Raw genomic sequence first — 13,701 nt, forward strand, 5'->3', positions numbered from 1 at the left:
CTTTTATAAACATATTTTGACAAGGGCCATAGAAACACTTGTCACATTGTTCAAATGCTCCATGGCAAGACTTCTGATGAGACCAAGCAGGTCTCATGATATCAAGAGAGTATCATAGAAATAAAGCCAGTATGACTAAATCCAAATCAAGTCACATGAAGTGCCTCATGTACAATACAAACCTAGTTTGATAAATAAAGGAAACACAGGTGACTGTTCTCTGGGAGAACCTTCAGTTCTTCATGGCGGGTTCATAATCTTGTCTGAGACTCGACTGCCACTTGAGTAAGTCTAAGTACGGCCATGAAGTCTGTCGCCATCTTGCCTTGCTGATGCCACCGTGCCAGGTTGTACCCAGACACCAGCTGGCACATGATGAGTTCATGCTCATGAGGATCCTGTGTGTCACCAATGGAGTCATCTCTCCAGGCCAAGCTGGCAAACCCACTTCTCAGCTTTGCTTCTCAAAGTAACCATAGTCCGAAGACTTTCTCCAGAGTGAACTTCGGGTCCCCAGGTTTTGTGTCTTCAGAAATGCACTCAGTTGTCTTTTCCAGAATGTCTGCTACTCCCACCAAGTCCTTACAGAAACTCTGGATTCCAAATATCGTGGCGTCTTCCACCCGTCTCTGGGTTCTTCTTACGTTTTCACAATCAGCTACAGCTGTCTGGTATCTCAGTGTTAAATCCTGGACTTCCTTCTCCCGTTTAACAGCTTTTGGCTTTAAGGCTCGTTCAGCAAGAGAGAGCCCAAGCTCATCAGGAGGCTCCTCAGAACTGCAGTCTTCACCAGCAGTTCTCCGGGTGGCAGTGCTGATTGGGTGCAGCCAGACCCAGAAGGCATCATTTTTTCCTTCCTGATCATTTCTCTACCTCACCAACAAACTGCCAAAAGAACTGCTATGTGAGGCCAGGAGGCCAAGAACAGGATCCTGATTAGAATAAGTTATACTCTGTGTATGCATAATATGCCAAAATGCATTCTACTGTCACGTATAACTAAAAAGAACAAATAAAAAAAGAAAAAAGGTAGTTATCATTTCTTTCAATTGCAAGTGAACTCACAGTCACCTCAACATAAAAAGTTTAAAACATTGTATTAAATCAGTATTTTTCTTGATAACTGAGTTGTTTTGTTTTGTTTTTTTGCACCTGTGACAGGTGTCTCCTCACACTTAGGCTGAGTGCCACTTTCTAGTAAATTATCTCAGGCAAATAAGATATCCTCCCTAAGTTTCGGTGTCTTCATATCATATGCAAAATGGGAATGACAGCGGTTCTTATTTTGGGGGTTTTTGTCAGGATTAAATGACAACACATGTAAAATAACTATTCTAGTTAGTTATATAATTATATCGGAACATGGCAACTAGAGTGTCGGTGTAAAAACAGGCACACGTGATTATAGGGCTTGGGTTAGAAGAAGAGTTCATTTTGTTTAATGACAAGTGACAGGGCCAGTGTGGATCCCAAAATGTAACCCTCTATGCTTGTTTTAATGCTCTACTGTCACCACCTTGAAATTCTTATGAATTTTTCAACAAGAGGCCACGTGTGTGTTCACACACACACATGCTCTTTTCTTTGTTTTTCTTATTAGTATTTCTTCTGCATCGCTCCACAGATAGGTAACTAGTCCTGTTCTCTCCACCACCCTGACTTTTTCAGCACTGGGAAATGAACTCAGGGCCTCACACATGCTAGGCAAGTGCTCTTCTCTTTGAGCTACACTCCCAATTCTTTTTCTCTTTGAGACAGGGTCTTATTAATTTGCCCAGGCTGGCCTTGAACTTATGATCCTCCTGCCTCAGCCTTCAGAGTCACGGAGATTAGAGTCATGCACCACAGCACCCAGCTCAACCCTGTCTCTCTTTATTCAGCAGCCAGGGCTGTTGGTTCACTCTGAGAGGTAGTTCTGCTCTCAAAGCTGTTCTACATAACTCAGTCCCTTTGTGACAGCTCCTCATTCCGTGATGTTCTTCAGATCCTACCAAAATAACATTTATCTGCAGGTGGAAACCTCACTGGCTTTGTGAGTGTATGGCGAGCGGTGGCCTTGTGTGGGCTTTCCCTCCAATTTTGTGGGTTTGAGTACTTTTGCCTGATCATTTTTCATTAGGTTAAAGAATTTTGTGGACAAGATCGGGGCTTTGCTTAGCCACAGTGAAAATAACAGTCTATGGGTCTTGAAGAAACAGAGGAGGCTCAAGAAGAAAAACACAGAAAATCAGTAAATTATCACTTTAGTAATATTTCCAAATTGTCAAAACCACTCTGAAGGCTGTCTTGCTCATGAGAGGCATTCCTGGGGTTTTACAGACAGCGTGGGGAAGGAATTACTCTGTCAGATGGCTGAGGATGTAGCTAGTAAAATGATCCGGCAGAGCAATATTGTCTTTGGAGCTGACAAGGGTGAGTCCTATTTATCCAGGTGCAGTGCTCATGTGCAAATGTGTCCACTCAGCCCTCGGCCTGTAGGCCCTGCCAAGATGGCCAGGTGTTGCCCTGGGCTAGCAGGTTTAGTGTTGGGAAGGTTGCACCTCACCTGAAGCTGGGGGAGCCAGGAAGGGCGTCAGTGGCACCTCATGGTGAAATGATGTGCCTGCGATAACAAAGGAAAGCAACTCTAAACCAAAGGAGCCCACAGTAGAGGAGTTCCGATCAAGCTTAGAAGTGATGAAAGTGAAAAGAAAACTTAGCTGGGGTTGGAACTGTGGCGAGGGTTGTGACAGTTCATAAATCAGTGGGTCTGGAAAATGTTAAGTCCCAACAATAAAATTGAGAAGTTGCAATACTGTCATTAAACTCGTATTATTTTAAAAATAGTAATTGTTAACATGTGTGTGTGTCTTCCCTCTGCAGATATATCTTATTTATTCATAGGAAAGCCTGCATTCTCCGGGAGTGTAGTGTATTGGCTCATGAAATGGTTTCTGCCACTGCCAGCCATGTGATCATGGGTGGGCTCGTTAAGATCTCTGAACCTCGGACTATGCATGGGTAAACCAGGTTTAATAATAATCGTCTCTATAGATGTGGTTTTCAAATATTTCTTGGAATAAGAAAGACAATTTAATATCACAATACAATATGCTAGACACAAACATATATCCACACAGGTATAATTAAAACAGAGTTTTTATTAAATGATGTGTCCCATTATTATATTTGGTTCACTCTTTTTCCTTTTCATTTTATTTAAGAAATACTGGTTGTGACCCACTAATGTGATTTCATAACTTAATGTTTCAAAAATACTGTGGAAGATTAATCTGCATACTAAAAAATGCATTTACATAAAGTGCTTAATTCACAATACTTGGTCAATATATATAAATTTCTGTTTTTCTTCCTTCTTGACCTATCAGACTCAATATTCACTACAGTTTGTTCATGTATAATGTTTATGGAGTTGTCGTAATACAGCTAATACAGTAAACTAAAGATGTTAGGTTTCGCAGTATCAGTTCTGAGTTGATGTGGCTGATGATAAGCTGTTAGACACCTTGACTATTCACCGAGGATTTATGTGATCCTGGGTTATATTTAGTTTACAACAAAACTAATCAACAATCCAAGAAATAAGCTTTTCAAAATTGCTATACATGGATTGTTAGGGATAACACTTGTGTTTTCAACTCAGGCTTCAGATTAAGACAATTTGGAGAACTTTTAAAATATGGCCAATGACATTCTTCTAATAGTCTGCATAGAGCCTGAACATCAGGATTTTCCAACATGGCCTCAGGTTAATCCAACGGGCAGTCAGGGTTAAGAGCTGCTGCGTTTTACAGTCCTGAGACTAAGACACCAGTAGGATAAAGAAAAGTAGATATAACATAGTGAGAACTTTTCACCACTCCTCCAACACCCTAATCCCATCAAATATTATCTCTGCTGGAAACAAGTTCTGGCAATTTGTTTGAATCATGGTATGCATTTACCAGTTGTAAAGTGAAATTTCCTGGCACATATTCTCAATGCAGATTTCTTGCTAATTCCAACCAGCTGGTGTCTGGGTTGGTGTAAACTGTGGGGTCTGTTTGTCATTCTATCTTCCTGGGCCACCTCAGGAGCATAGAGACTGTCCAGCTGCCTCAAGCCTGCTATCTATAGCAGTTTAGAATAAGTATCTTCTTCCTCTTTGTCCCCATCACCTTGGTCCACTCCTCTGCTGTAATGCCCTGCAGATTATGTTATACTCCATCTTTTTCTAAGCTTTCATCCCTCATAGGCCGTGAGTCTTTAGACCATACTCTGTGTTTTGGATGCCTTTATGTTTCCCCCACCTAGCACAGGGCCTGAGTTTTTGCAGGGGTTCAGGACATTTTGCTGAATAAATAAATGAATGACTTTAGTAGTCAGAGAAGGGTGTGGCTGTCTGGGAGGCTGGGGCAGAGTTTGGCATTACAGCTTCTCTTGACCTGTTCTTTGGATCACTCCAATCCTTTTACTGGAAATGGGGGTTTTCTTTATTGTAATATCAAAGGGAAGTAAGTCAAAACCTGGTGTCATTTGCTCACAATTAAAAATCCATAAATTGGAAAGCCCTGTGCCAGGGACCTCAAACTCTGTGATGGATTTCTGGTTTCTGAGCACTAGCAGCCCTAGTAACATGGCCAGTTGTCTCCTGTTTTGGAAGCCAATATGATACAGCAGAGAAATCAAATCTCCTGAGAACTAAAGGTTTTCAAGTGCATGCTACCCTCCCAGCTGGGGCTGAAGTTCCTTAGCCCAGGGCCTGGACTTCTGGCCATTGGAATGATCATGATCTAATACATCAGACTGGTGAAGAAGCAGTTCGAAAAGTATGTTTTTTCAAATCAAACAAGAAAGCTGGTTAATTTTTCTTGGAAGGAATAGATGAGTCTGGGTGATCCTGGTCCTTGCAGGGAAGTGAAGGAAATCATAAGTTACAAACATGAAATGCCTGTGTTTGCTCTCTCTCCCTTCTCAGAACAGTTTTATTTTTGGGGGGGAGGGGGATGGGGAGGTACTAGGGATTGGACTCAGAAGCACTCAGCCAACGAGTCACATCCCCAGCCCTATTTTGTATTTTATTTAGAGACAGGGCCTCACTGAGTTGCTTAGCACCTCGCTTTTGCTGAAGCTGGCTTTGAACTTGAGATCCTCCTACCTCAGCCTCCCAAGTAGCTGGGATCACAGGCATGCGCCACTGTGCCTGGTTCAGAACATTTTTATACACCATAGATTATTTACTTCTAATCTGAACATAAAGGCTTATATGTACATGTAGCAAATATCAAAAACATTAAGTCTTTGGAAGACACTAAAAACCAATCATAATCTCATTCTACAGAGGAAACATTGGTGGTATTTTTGCATGCACATTTGCTCTCTTTTTATTAGGTGTGTGTTTATATTTGTGTTTGTATATAACAATATTATATTTAACTTCATAACCAAGCTTTTCACATAAAATACACTATAAGGGCTAGGAGTATAGTTCAATGGTAAAGTACCTGCCTAGCATGCATAAAGTTCTAGGTTCAATTCCCACTACTTTAAATAAATAAATAAATAAATGAATAAATAAATAAATAAATAAATATCTCTGCTTCTAAACTGTTTATCTCTGCTTTTTTAGTTACTGAAATTTCTCTTAAATAGACCTTGAGAAGTACAGTCTTTACCTAGCCTAGCAATCTTACCAGGAATTACTTATGATTGTTGGTGCATCTGTGGAAGGACATTCAGGTCATTCTGGGTTAAATCCCTTTCTCTGTTTATAGAAAGCAAACTATGTGCTAAGCACAGTAAGTGCTTGATGAACTCAGGAGGTGTTCAGTTATGTGAATGGGATTGAGCAACTCAGGTATATCCACAATTAGGTGTGGGTTTGAAGGTTATATCAAAGAATCTTGTAGAAGCTGAAGTTCATCTCAGGCACCCTTTCATGAGACAGCCTGTCACCCTGGAGTTTGAGGGACATAACTGGACATACATGATCCATTGACTCCTGATCTATATAGAATCACAAGGTCTGTTCTTAAGACCTTCAACTCTCTGGGTCTTTATTTCCTCATCCACAATAATGGTGATCCTGACACTTACCTCACAGGGAGGTGACGTAAAGGACGTGAGAGTTCTTGGGAAGGGTTGTGAAAATGAGCTCTCCATGGACCCTCAATTGAGTAATATTTCTGCCCTTTTTAGATCATATGTCAAATCATGGTTATTTCAAATTCCCTCTGATGAAGAAATATGACCGAATAGGTATCCTGAAAAAGCTCTTGTTTTTCCAGTTTCAAACTGGGGTTTCACATGTAAGTGTTTTTATTTATTTTCATGACATATGCAACCAGTGCACCTTTTGGTCTCTTGGAATCTGGTTTGTTTAATAACGTCATCTTCCAGCTGTGCTTGATTTGCTTTTGATGAGCACTCACTCTAAACACTATGCAAACATCAGGTTTAGGTTATGTTGACAGGAAAGGAAATACTGGAGGCCCATGTGGCTTATTCATTTGTTTGTCTGTGTATTAAGTCATTCAACAAACACTGAACATTCACTTTGTATATGCTGCGATAAATGTTGGATACAGAGGTGAAAGGGACCATCTTTGACCCTCAGAAACTCACATTCCCGTGAAACTGGAAGACTTGTCAAGAAATTATGTTGCAATCTGATAGAGTTATAGTAATTTGTTAAATTCCTTGAGCTCCTTCTCTGTGCCAGAGAGTTTTCTGAGGCTGAGATATAATTGTGCATGCACAGCACTTGGCTCCCCAAAGATAATGCACTGGTTGGAAGAAAGTTACAATTTGGATGTCCTGAATGCTGAGATGAAGGCATTGAACTTTATGTTTGTGTTTTGAATAAGTTTTCAATGGCAATGAGGAAAATGGATTTCTTGATGAGGGGAGTGGGTGTGAACATTGTCAGGGAGAAAGGTTAGAAGTCTTATCCAGCTATCTAAGAGAAAAATGAGGCTGGCACACCTATAATCCCAGTAACTCTGGAGGCTGAGGCAGGAGGATTTCAAGTGTGAGACCAGTTTGGGAAACTTAGTGAGACCCTTTCTCAAAAGTTAAATTAAATTAAATTAAATTAAAAAGTGTAGGAATGTAGCTCAGTGATAGTGGGCCCCTGGGTTCAACACCCACCATCACAATAACATAACATAACATAAAATTAAAATGATAAGTGCTTGAATTAAAAGCAGCAGTGGTGATAAAAGAGGCGAAGGGATGGATGGAATAGAAACTCAGGAGACAGGATCTATAGATCTATAAAATATAAATTGGAACATTGGATGAGAACTATTGAAAGGGTTGGATTCAGGGATGGCTAGGTTTTGGTTTTAGGGACTTAGGTGACTGATGTGTTGTGATGCAGTGGGACCATACAAAATTATCCTGCATGTTCCTTCATTAATTTTTAGGTTGCCATGTAAAGAAGGCACCACTGTCCATGGTACAGAAAGATGGCTTGCTGCCTTGTGCAAGTCCTTTCAGGTTAGGAATATAGTTTTAGTATATATGTGTGTATATATATGCATATTTAGGGTGTGCATATAGATACACAAGTAAGTTTGACATAAACACTGACCTCCACTTGGCTAAGTGATCACCCATGTGTTTATGGACATCACTTTCTTTTATTTTTTATTTTTTAATGACTTGTTATTGTAATAGGACAGTACTGAAGTCATGTTCATGGGTTCTAAAGGCAGACTACCTGGGCACAAGCCCTGGCTCCATCTCTCACTTGCAAAGAGACCTGGTGTGCATAAAGTAACCATGTCTTCTCTGTGTGTCTGATCTCTATAAAACCACTATTACAATTGCACCTGCCACACAGGAATGTTTGGGGGATTATATTAGTTGATTCATGGCAATTCATTTAGAATGCAGCCTACCTGGTACATGGCAAGTGCTCTCTGATGGTTATCTCTTATCATTTCTTATTATCTCTTTTTGCCAAAAACATCTCCATGAGAACAAATCCTCTAAGGGTCCCTATTGCTTGAATGGTGTCTCTGTTGCTGATACACAGGGCCCTACCTCCATGCCAGACTCTGTATCATGGCTATGCATATATTACCTCCTTCAGTGTCACAGCAGAGTTATGTGCACCTGCCTGTAGATCATATCCCGGTGTTATGGATGCAGCAATTGGAGATATTATGCAACTTGTCCCAAATAATTACACAGCTGGCAGGTAGAGGAAGCAGGAACAAAAGTGGACCACCTGACTAATGCACATAGTCATAATCCAGGCTGCTGTGAGGGTAACCAGGGACCAGAGCACCTGCTATTTCCAGCAGGATACTGATAGGAAGGGCCTCATTATTCCAACCTCAGAGCCACGTTGCTTCTCTGAGTTGAAGAGCTGAAGCTGTGCCACACACAATGATGAAGTGCCACCTAGGAGGTCTTCCATCATTTAAATGACAGATGGTGTTTCTTCCTTTATCTCGCTCCCAGCCATCCAGCCTGCCACAATCAAGTGCCCCTCTCCTGTTACTCTTTCTGAGATTAAGACTATTTATAGAATCTTTGAAACAAAAGATATAAATGCAAGTGGCAAAACATTGTAAAAATGTGATATGAAAAAGATTATTTTAAATGCCAATCAACTCAACTGGGTTGTCTGAATGGGAAGAGCCACTTGGAAGAGAATATGCTTTGAATACACAATGGCCTGAGTGATCTGTTTATCCATTTCCATACCAACACTTTCATCCTGTTGGAACTTGGTAAACATCAGGGCCCATCTTTCATTTTGCCTTTCAATTAGATTCCTTTCCTGCACATGCTGTTGATGTGAGTTGCCAACTTTTCTGAAGCTAGCCCTGGTGCACAAATAGCACAGGCCATTTGATACAATATGAAATGGGATCTTTGTCCCATCCCAGGTCACAGATTTTAACCTTAATTCAGGCTTCTATTTCTTAGGATCCATTTCAGCCTAAAATGTCTTCAACAGACAGCTTTAAGAAGGCTGTGGCAATCTTTGAATCTGATGCTGAAAACAAGTACATCTTCCCTTTTCCCACAATCCTCTGCAGTCTCTCATGTCATTCTCTGCTGGAGAAAGAAATCTGGCTTTCATGCAAGTAAGGTGTCACTGTTTTATTTTATTTTAATTTCTTTAGGTGTGCTGTTTTAGCTCAGCTGAGTATTTGAGAATCTATATGCTAAAAGCAGACAAAATAGATAAGCTGCATGAATCTAGCAACAATCCATTGCTTTTATTAAAGATTCATTCCTGAGATTATGTTGAGAGCTTCCCTTGAACCACCAAAGTGACCTACAAAATCCAATTCACAACTCTTATCTATATTTTAAAAATATAGCGTTTTATTACTACAAAGATTAGAAGTAAATGAGAAGTTCACTAAATTATTGGTTTGGTAAGGATGCATTCTCAGCGACTCAGGCGTGGCTTCCATATTTCATCTCTGAATACACTGATGTGAGTATGGTAAGTTGGAAAGTGACTAGGAGGCTAAAACCTATACAGTGAAACCTTAAAACATTACTGAGAGAAATGAAAGAAGACTTGGTTAAAACTACCATTGTATTCTGTATTTAAAATTTACCAGTTGGGTATTTCTCATGGACCAAATGATTTACAAAATACTTAATATACATCATCTCATTTCATTTTCGCATCAAATTTAAATGGCTAAAATTAATTATCTTCACCTTGCCCATGGGAAAACTGAGCTTCTGGGAGATGAAGTCACTTGTCCAAAGTCATACAATTAACCAGTAGTTTTTGATTGAAGTACAGGGCTAACATTTATTGAGCTTTTACTATGAACTCAGCCACTATTCTAAATACTTTACATTTAACCCATTTAATTTTTACCAAGCTCTGTGCTTGAAGAAATGAAGGTCTCAAGAGGTGAAGATTACTTGCCTAAGAGCATGCAATTAGACAATTGGAGAGATGAACTAAGAACCTAGGTCTTCTGGCTCCAAAATTTCTCCCCTGACCATTGTGCCTTTGGGGTTCTCTATAAAACCCTGTCTCCCCATTTCTTTCACCTAAACTACACCGCTGAACCCCCTTCCTACTTTATTTTTACTGTTACACTTTTTTTTAAAGAGAGAGAGATGAGAGAGAGAGAGAGAGAGAGAGAGAGAGAGAGAGAGAGAGAGAGAGAATTTTTTAATATTTATTTATTTTAGTTCTCGGCGGACACAACATCTTTGTTTGTATGTGGTGCTGAGGCTCAAACCTGGGCCGCACGCATGCCAGGCGAGCGCGCTACCGCTTGAGCCACATCCCCAGCCCTGTTACACTTCTTATAGTTGAAATACTTCATGTTTGCTTGAGTGTGTTTCTTGGCTTTTCTTTGGGGGTCATCTCCTCACACAAAAATGTAGCTCCAGGACAAACATCATTATCCTAGGTACATGCATGATTGCACAAATGTACAACCACAGAAGTGAAAAAATAGCTCCATTTGTGTACAATGAATCAAAGAGCTTTCTACTGACATGTATAACTGGTTAGAACTAAAGAAAGAAAAGAAAAGAAAAGAAAAGAAAGAAAGAAAGAAAGAAAGAAAGAAAGAAAGAAAGAAAGAAAGAAAGAAAGAAAATGTAGCTCCAAGAGAGCAGAGATGTCTTGCTTCCTACTTCACAGCTGTATCCTGGTGTAGTTCCATTTCCTGGCTCAGCCATGAACTGATAAATGTGGACCAGTGCGGGGCACACAGTAGGCGGCAACCAGCTCAATGAGAATGACTGAATCATGGGCATATGGGTAAGCTCCTCAGAACTGGCAGCTACTCAAGGTCTGCCCTGTTCTCATTCTGCTTGCAGTGGTGATTTTGAATCCAATTGAGTATAATGGTAGGTATATCAAACCAATTACTCTGGGCCAAGGAGTGAATCAGAAATCAAGAAGTAATTCAGATGAAGGAAGGGAAGATGGGGGATGTGGGATGGTTGCTGGTGGGAGTGTATATCTGTGGGAGAAAAGGCTTGAAAACTAAGAGGAAAGAGCAAGAGAAAGGAAGAACTGAGTGGAGGTGATTGATAGCTCATCAAGGGAGACAGGAATTGGGTTAAGCACTCTAGCAGGGCTGGGGGGCAAGCTTCTGAAGCAGAGCAAAGGGAAGGGATGGCTGCTAATTATGAGGAGAAACTTGAGGTGAAGAGAAATTGGAAGAGTGCCTATTAATGCCCTTTATCACCCTAGCATAATAGCAGGGTAAAGCTTTCCACAGATGACATTGCAGAAAATTCTGGTTTTTATTTTTTTTTTAATGATGTCAGATAAAATGATGGTTTGCCATTCCTGAAATAAGGAACGGACTGAACTTCACCTCATCAAAGACATAAATTTCTTGTAGGCAATCAGTAACAATGACAGGAAATCAAGACGGGGCTGTAATTAGTGTGAAATTGCTCTCTGTAAAACGGTTAGTAAAAGAGACCGTGGTGATGGAGGAGCCCTGGCTTGAGCTGTTTCATGGACTCTGCTTTTACAGGAAGGAAGCAATTACTTCATGTCGTGATGTTCTCATGAGGTCTAGCAAAGATGTATATCAGTAGCAAAAAGGGAGAGCCTCCCTGCCCAAGTGACATGGTCCCTTGCTTTCTTAGATTGCAGAACCCCCAGGGGTTCTGGCCACCATGACAATCATTCTGTTTCATTTAGATCTCAGGTGGCACTGGTTCAGTCAACATGAGACCTGCATCTGGTCTGCTGCCTAGAACTTGGCCATGACCTTATTGTCTTCCCAGTGCTCTCCAGGGCATTAATCTTTCCTCTTTTTCTCTTACTGATAGCTATTTTCATTCTCCAGAAATCCTTCCACTCAGAAACTCAGTCCTTCCATTCATTGTCTATTGCTGAGCAATAAAATCATCCCCAATTTGGTGACTTAAAACAGAAAACATTTACTACCTCACAGTTTCTGTGTCAGGAGTTTGGGAACAGACTAGTTGGTGTTTCTGCCTGGGGGTTGCTCACCAGACTGCAGCAGCGGTTTGTCTTGGGCTGCAATCTCAGCAGAAGGCTTTCCTGGAGGCAGACCAACTTCCAAGTTGGACCTCGTCCTGGGAAAGCTCACACTATGGAGGCTGCTGCCCTTAGAGTCAGCAAGAGAAGTCAGGCAAAATGAAAGTCAGGGTGTCTTTGTAACTTAATCTCAGAAGTGAAATCCTGTCATTTTTGCCAAATTCTATTCATTAGAAGTAAGTTACAAGGTCCAGGCCACTCTCAAGCAGAGAGAAAGGCACGACTATCAGGAGGTGAGGATGTTGAGGACAAGCTTAGAAACCACCTTCCATGCTCACATTGGCTGCTTCCCCTATTCCATCCTCCTAATTTTCCTAAAAGTAATAAGTAAAGGATAACCATGCCCAGATACCTCCTTGTGTCCAATTGTTGTAATCACCGTGCCTAGACGGCATGGACTCTTCTCTCCCCTAAATTTTGTTCACATATTTGAAACCAATGACACGACTACAATGCACCAAGAGGACATGAAAATGTTTACTGTTCAAACAATGAGGTCTGGGGAGAGCAGGGCTGCTCCTGAGCTGATCCAAAATGACTTGAGAGAGAACAAGGAAAAAAGAAGGATTTAGGGGTATTGTGGTGGTTAGGGGCTGGGGCTGGGATAGGGTTCCTGTGTGTAGAGCAGAGCTTGTGTGGTTTAATTGCTGCTGGGGACACTGGAGGACATAGGTAGACTTTCCTTTTTTACAATTATTTTTCTTGTGGTGCCAAGGACCAAGCCCAGGGCTCTCACATGCCAGGTGAGTGCTCTACCACGGAGCTGTATCTCCAGCTTATGTAGGTTTTCCTAACTGCTTTTTCAGATGTGGGGCAGAAGGTGAAAGGGAAGTGATGGGATGTGAAAACCGTCCGCAGTCAAACATCAAAAGTGGAGTCAGAGTCTTAATTACATGATTGAACTTGGAATTTGGTGGATAAGGTTGGGTGTTGACATTCTCAAACCTGATTCTTCAGTGGATCTGATGAGTGAGGTACTTATCCACACGTGGACACATATACCCTCAAAGGGCTTTACATCCTCAGTAAGGAGGAACTATGAATAAATGTGGATGACCTCACTTACATGTGGAATCTAAAGGAGTTGAATTTATCAAAGCAAAGGGCAGAGTGGTGGTTACTATGGACTGGGATATTTGGAGATGGTCAAAGAATACAAAGTTTCAGACAGAAATAATAAGTTAAAAGACATCTGTTGTGCAGTATAGTGATTATAGTTAATAATAAAGTATTACATTCTTAGAAATTATTAAGAGAGTAGATGTTAAGTGTTGTCATTACTAGTAAAGCATAAGTATATGAGGTAATGCAGATGTTAATAGCTTGATTTAGCCATTCTGCAATGTCTACATATTTCAAAACATGTTGTACACCTTTATGTATGTAAAGATATGTACATTTTTTAAAAGTGTGCCTGATATTTCTATATACATACCAAAACCTTTGAGTACTTGTGTCTTCAAAATAGAAATCCTCAAGAATTTTTCTCTACACCCTTGCGGATTACAATGTTAGGGTTTTTCCACTGTAAATAATTTAGCATTTGGTCAATTGCCCTCAGAAATTTGCATTTTTATAAAAGCAACATAAGTATACAACTTCTATTTTTTTTTTAATTTTAAGGTTACTTTTTAGAAACAATAGTCTGCTAAGAATCTATTCCTTTATAAAAAATAAGCTTTATTGAGAAATGT

At 40.5% G+C, this 13,701-nt stretch overlaps 1 pseudogene; it reads right to left on the reverse strand.

Annotated features, from left to right (window-relative positions):
* Positions 1-251: 251 nt before the first annotated feature.
* Positions 252-6,141, reverse strand: LOC143381964 (grpE protein homolog 2, mitochondrial pseudogene; annotated as a pseudogene).
* Positions 6,142-13,701: the final 7,560 nt, after the last annotated feature.

Source organism: Callospermophilus lateralis, chromosome 16, assembly GCF_048772815.1.
Source record: "Callospermophilus lateralis isolate mCalLat2 chromosome 16, mCalLat2.hap1, whole genome shotgun sequence".
NCBI classification, from domain to species: domain Eukaryota; kingdom Metazoa; phylum Chordata; class Mammalia; order Rodentia; family Sciuridae; genus Callospermophilus; species Callospermophilus lateralis.